The sequence below is a fragment of the Clarias gariepinus genome, chromosome 6 (genome assembly GCF_024256425.1).
Source record: "Clarias gariepinus isolate MV-2021 ecotype Netherlands chromosome 6, CGAR_prim_01v2, whole genome shotgun sequence".
Classification (NCBI taxonomy): Eukaryota; Metazoa; Chordata; class Actinopteri; order Siluriformes; family Clariidae; genus Clarias; species Clarias gariepinus.
The window spans coordinates 31,959,822-31,966,727 of NC_071105.1; positions in this window are offsets into that span (position 1 = coordinate 31,959,822).

Genomic DNA, 6,906 nt, shown 5'->3' on the forward strand with positions numbered 1-6,906 from the left:
TATTTTCACCGTGTCGCCTCTCTTGTTTACATCCAGGGACAATATTGAATGGGACAGTTAAAACAACTCTACAACCTACACCTACCTACCTACCAGTAGGCTCTATATTAATATTATGAAAGCTTTATGGCTAAATGATGTGGTGAAGGAGAACAATCAGTGAAAGAATTACAGTATACAGTATGTATCCTTTTTATTGCCAGCCAGGTGTTTCAAATACATTTGAATAAGAAGAATTGTAACCAGAAATGCTCAGCTTGCCACTGGCCAGCACCTTTTTTTTTTTTCAGCAACATGAAAGTTAGTTCTATAATTTGTCATGTCATCTGATTGGGCAATGCTGACTTAGTCTATTAATTTTCAGGTTCTCATAATATTTTAACCAGATGTGTCTGAGAAAGTAATCAATTTTATTAATATCTATTCTACCTAATGTTTAGTTCCATTTTTGGATGCATTTTTTTGGGGATTTTTGTTGTATAAATTCAACAATATGTCCAAGTGGGAATTGGAGTGATTAGACGAAATTGTCCACGTAAGGTGTCAAAACAGACACCTTTGGCTCATGCGTGCGTGCGTGAGAGATTTGATGTATTTACATTCTGGATTGTTAAGATGGATACTTTAAATGTAATACAGTATTCTCTTTAGCATAATAACTTTATTCTCCAGATAGACTAATACTATTAATTAATGAATACTATTAATACTAATTAGGAATTAGAGTATATATATATATATATATATATATATATATAAAGTACATATATATATATATATATATATATATATATATATAAAGTACATTCTGGTTTGTTGGACTTCAAACGTGATGCAATATTCTTTCCACCAATAATAACTTTATTCTCCAGATAGACTAATGCTATTATTATTATTATGACTATTATTATTAAGAAATTAAATAAAGGGCAATTATCCATGTAATCCAAAAGATGACTAAACCCTTTAAAAAATCTTGACAGTGAAAACTGAGAAGTGAAAGAAAAATGTAAGACATTTTTAAAAAGTGAGAATAAGTGCTGAGTGCTGTAAAGTTCCTCTGCACTAAAATAATCTCACGGCAAAAATCCCCAGACTTATTAATATGTTACCTCTCCACATGAGGCCAATATCCTGAACTTTATCAGCCCGGAGCTAATTATGAAAATGTCTCGGTGAGTCTGTGTGAGGGACAGATAAAGTTACAGAGGACTTACTGGCAACCACCTGTTAAGATGGGTAAAAAAGGTTATGAAAATTTATATGATAAATTAGCTTAACCTGGATATTCACATTGAAATTGTACAATTATAAAACCCTTATTCAATTGATGCCTTCTCTGCAAGTGCATCACCTAATATGTCCAGTAAACTCCAGAGGTTTTCGGAGGTTTTGAACACACTGGTGAACTAACAACAATTAAATTTTAATAAAATTATACGTGGTGCCACAGTGGCATAGTGGTTCCACAGTCACATTGCACCTTACAGGTTGGAGGTTCGAATCTCGCCTCTGGTCTGTGTGAGTGAAGATTGCATGTTCCCCACATGCTTCGTGATTTTAGTCCAAACACATGTGGCTAATTGTCATTTTCAAATAGTGTGTGTGTGTGTGTGACTTCACATAGGATACGTGGTATAAATGTAAGGATGTTTGAATTTATGGATCAGTTACAACTTGTTTCTAAGAATTTCCAGCCATACTCGAAATTAAAATATTTTTTATTAAGAGAATTAACATTTTAATTAAAGCTTTTTTTCAGCTTTTAATTAAAGGTTTGATTAAAGGTTAGAGCTCTTTCACATTTACAGTTAGTGTGTGAGATTAACCTAAGCAAATGCGAAATCATTTTCTAAAACGACATTTTTGGCCATATTTATAAAGAGTAGCAATACGTCTGGAGCTGGTGATTATCTTGTCATAAGAACAGCTAGAAAACTAATTATAGGGGGAAAAAACTAAGTCATGATTGAGAAATTTCTATGTTGCACAATACATGTTCAGGTTTAGATAGGTTTAGGTAAGTTTACTATTTAACAAAAATAGTTTCTTACTGTAGGTAATATTTATATTTTCCCTTTTAATATATCAAATAAATACCTAAATACATTTAAAAAGCAAAACTTATTCTATACATATTCGCATAATATTTAAATTGACAAATATTAACATATTAGTTGCTTCCAGTCAGTTTTGTAATAATTACAAAATACTGTAGCAATAGTGTAGTGACGTAATGATTATTATATAATATCATCATAACACCATCCTATTTATGAAATAATATTTAAGATGCACTCAAAATCAGAAAGTACTATATGATCTTTATTCCTCTGACCTGCTGATGGAAAGTTGTCTCAGCAAATGAAACACTTGCAATACCTATCGACTTAATGACATACCAACATTAATGTGGTGTCAATAACTGGATATTGTCCAGTTATAGTCTAAATGAAAAAATTCAATCACAGCATGTATGAAATAGTTCATACCATACACAGCTGCCTCCTTTATGACAAACAAGACAAAGCTAAATCTCTGTACGTCTTGATAAAAGGATTTTACAAACAGCAATTCTGTAATGACAGGTGCTGCCTTCTAGTTTCCTGCTGATTAGGAAAATGTGCCCAGATGCTTTTTTGTTAATTACCTGGAAAAGACTGAGTTGGCACAATTTGGTACCACTCAAATCAAAATTCAGCAATTACCAATCACAAATATAAAGCTGGTAAATTACTAACACATTAATGATGGCTGTGTGGTTGCCATTCTAGGCCCTTCATTTACAAGTTTTTGCAGTTTCTTAATCCTGTATATGCAAAGGCATGCTTTTTTTAAGCCATAGCTCATTAAGCAAAAGATGCTTTCTAGGCATAATTAAGACTTGAAAAAAAAAAAAAAAACAGACAGTGTGTGAATATTTGGTAAATTATTCATGCCTTCTTTAAAAAGCATAACATTCTGATTTAAAACCTACGACGGCATGTCTCTTAATCAGACATTTTATGGACGTTTTATGGTACTTTTCTGTTCATATCTTCACTGAAAGGCTATTTATTCATAAATTATACACTGAAGTGTTCAGAATTTAAATAGACAACTTTTACACCCTCAGACTTAAATTGCACAAGACCTTTCATATATGAATGAAAAGAAATGCATTGCCACTTAAAATAAACCCCATTCCCTCTGTCCTTTGTGATAAATGAGTACATTGTTTACATAGGATTACGAAAACATGCGCTTCGTCTTATCAAGACCTTTTATCTAATTGCTGTTGAAACTAATCAAATTCTTGCAGCATAGCTCTGCCTACTTCACCGCCTCAGTAAGCTATGCTCTGGGCTTTATTTCTGATCAAATGGGAAAAGTGATTATTTTAAAGGTCTTAAAGGTCTTTTTTTTTTGTGCAGGCAGAAAGTGTCTAAACACATGACTTAACGTAATTGGATTCTTTTAAGGGTGAGGATGCATAACAAACATATCAGGCAGTAATAACTGACACATGACAGATTTATTTCAGTTTTTTTTTTTTAGTTTTTTGTTTTTTTTTTTATAAAAAAAGGTCATTTTTTCAATGTCTCTAATTTACTAAATCATTAATTTGAGCTTTTTGAGCTTTTTAGACATTATTTTTATTTGACAAACATGCATTTTTTATTTTTATTTTTGTACATGCATGAATTACCTGAAAATAGTATACATTTCATAGAATAATAATACACATATTTCCCTATGATGTCCTATTCTGCTTATAGTAAACCTAGTTTATTAATAAAACCTAAATTTAGCCTTTTTTTCCCACTCAGATGTTTAACATATCTTTGCATATGTGGACAAGAAATGATTCACATTTTTTAAAATGTTTCAATGTATACCATACTTTTTTATAAGAAGAGAATAGAAATATGGAACAGTCTTTCTAATCCCTGATTTGTTGAATGTTCATTTCGCCCAAATAAAAAGTAGAAAGATATTACAGATAAATATGCTGTATATACAAAAATGGAATTTATCTCAAATTATTAAAAGTGATTGAAGTTATGAAAACAGTTATTTCTACCTCTCGTATCTCTCCTTAAATACATGAGTCTAATTTTAAATCTTAACCTGGTATCATCTAACACAAGGCTGCACATAGTTATAATAATGACCTTTATATAAATTATAAACTAAAGCCCAAAGATTTTTTTAATGATTTCTATTTCTTGGAGAAGTGAGAAACAGCATGCCTGTTATCTAATGAGCCATTTCTCGTATGTGGTGTTTCTGTCCCTGAAGAAATCCTTCTCAAATTAGCTTTGACTGCTTTTAAATATTTTAGTTCTTTGTCGTTCTTTATCTATTCTTAAAAGAATATAGTATATATAATTCTTAAAACTTTCTTAATTGGAACCATATGGAAACAATGTACAATACTGGAACAAAGTGTGTGTGTGTGTGTGTGTGTGTGTGATGGTTTTGTGGTTTTGAAAACATTTCAACATAAGAGAAACTTCTATAAAGAGCAATAAAGAGTAATAAAATAAACAGTGAATATTTGGAGTGAAAACTCATTGCTTAAAATCAGTAGTTTTAGACACAGTTTTAGGAAAACAGCTGTTAGGTTTTACTGAGCATGCTGGAGAATATGATTTCTTCTGGTAACACCAGTAACACCATCGCTCCTTTCTATTTTTATGCAAATCCCAGGAGCGTACATTAGGTTTCCATCTAAAAAAAAAGGGTCTGTCTTCTATTTTTTTTTCTTTACAGCCATGCATATATTCTCCTGTAATGTTATTTATTTATTTATAAATGTTAAAGTTACATATGGATACACTGAATGCTTTTGTACATAATTATGCAGACATAATAAAAATATATAAGTTTGGTACAGCAAATAATATGGTGCCTTAGACTTGCACAGTACTGTATATACTGTATATAAGACATAACAGAATTCAACATAATGGCTCTTATCTGAGGTGCTGTTTGTTAATTGGTGTTTTATTCTGAGGCTGGTGCCTCTGAATGAACGTCTCCTCTGCAGCAGAGGTAAGTATTTCGTCTTGCTTTCCTGGGAAGGTCTTCATGAGAGTCAGTTTCATCATGGTGTTAATGGGTTTTGCAAATGCACTTGACAAGAACCATTCCAGAACAACTGACCTTGGGGTCCTAAAATACTAACTAACTTTTTGTTGTTGTTGTTGTTGTTGGTGTTGTTGTTGTTGTTGTTGACCGTATGCGATATGTGTTATGTGTTATTATAGTTTTGAAATTTCCAGTATTGATCTAGAATGTAAAAAATGAATCACAAAACTTCTGACTGGTACTGTATATATAATGACATATATAAGCCAGAATATTTTTAATGTTTGAGATATAACTGTTTATAAATATGTTCAACGTCAACCATCAAGTATACCCGAATGCCTAATTTAACTGATATCATACCTAATCAGGGCCTAATCTGTTCAATCCTTCCAAACAGAATAAAAACATAAGATGTTCATGTTCTTTCCATATCAATAGTTGGTTTTAAAAGAATATCAAATATACCCACCACTATTTGTACATATACAGTAATGTACAGTATGAGGTTATATAAGTTAAGAGTGTGCACCATGATGATATTAATAAAATAACACTTACTCTTTGAAAGCTGTGTTCATTTATTAGAAATGCTTAAAAAATGAATGCCCTTGTACAAGTAAGCTGCGTGGATCATCTTCTGGTAAATGTATGCTGCTTTCGCATTTTTATGACTTGAGTTAACTAAAGGAGATATGTATTATTTAAAGGTCCTTGCAAAATAAGGTTATACTGTTATACTGTACACATAAAAAAATAAATAAAAAGACCTACAGTGTGAATCTGGAATCTTCCCAGGTAGAAACAGGTGCTAGATTAAGCTCTAGATGTCAGAATGGATGTGTGGGTGGAAGAGGAAGAGCATGCTGGGTAACCTTGATCATCACCATAGAGACTGAAAGCCACTGGGTTGGGAGAATTTTGGGAAAATATTTTATAAAACCTCATTTCCTTTTAAAACGATTGCCCAGGGGAGTAAAAGTATGAAAAATTCTTGTATAAATAAATAAATAAAGGTTTTGGATCAGTCTCAGCTTTCATATTAAGTGATATTACGTGATTACGTGATGTATGGAGGATTAAAACAATTTTAAAAGGTGTATGTTTGGAGAGTTGCACTCATATGCAGGAATCAATTTGGCTGCTCTCTGTAAAAAGGGTCATATGGAATTTGGGAGCTGAGAATTTAACCTGGATGGGATTACAAGGCAGCATGCACACATATTTCTTCTAGGGCCAACTGCGATGGATTGGCACCCCATCCAGGTTGTAACTCGCCCTGTGCCCTAAGTCTCCTGGGATGGGCTCCGGGCCCTCCCGTGACCCTGTATACAGAATGAAGTGGTGTAGACAATGAGATGACACTTGGGGACATTTATAGTAGGCAATCCACATGTTTGCCTGTTGTTAGCAGGTGAGAAGCACACACACACTCCTTAATGATTCTCCGGAGTCATTTCAGACATTCTGACATTTTTCTTTTTTCTGAAGCTCTGGTAATACAACATTCTCAACTCTCTGTGGCACGAAGAGCTGACTTTGATGCACTGTACACACAGCAGAGTCCTACAGCTTCTGCAGTTTGAGATTGCCAGCTTATCCAGGTGTTCTCACTCACTCACTCACCCACACACACACACACACATGCCCAGTGTCCTTCTTTCTGTCTCTCTCCTCTTTCATGGTCTCACATACAGTCTACAGAGATAAGACGAGAAATTGAAAAAAACATTTTCTCGTGCTCTTTTGCTGACACACAAACAGACTCTCCACAACACACACACAATCTCTTTCAATCACACTCATACTGTCCCCCATACACACACCATACCG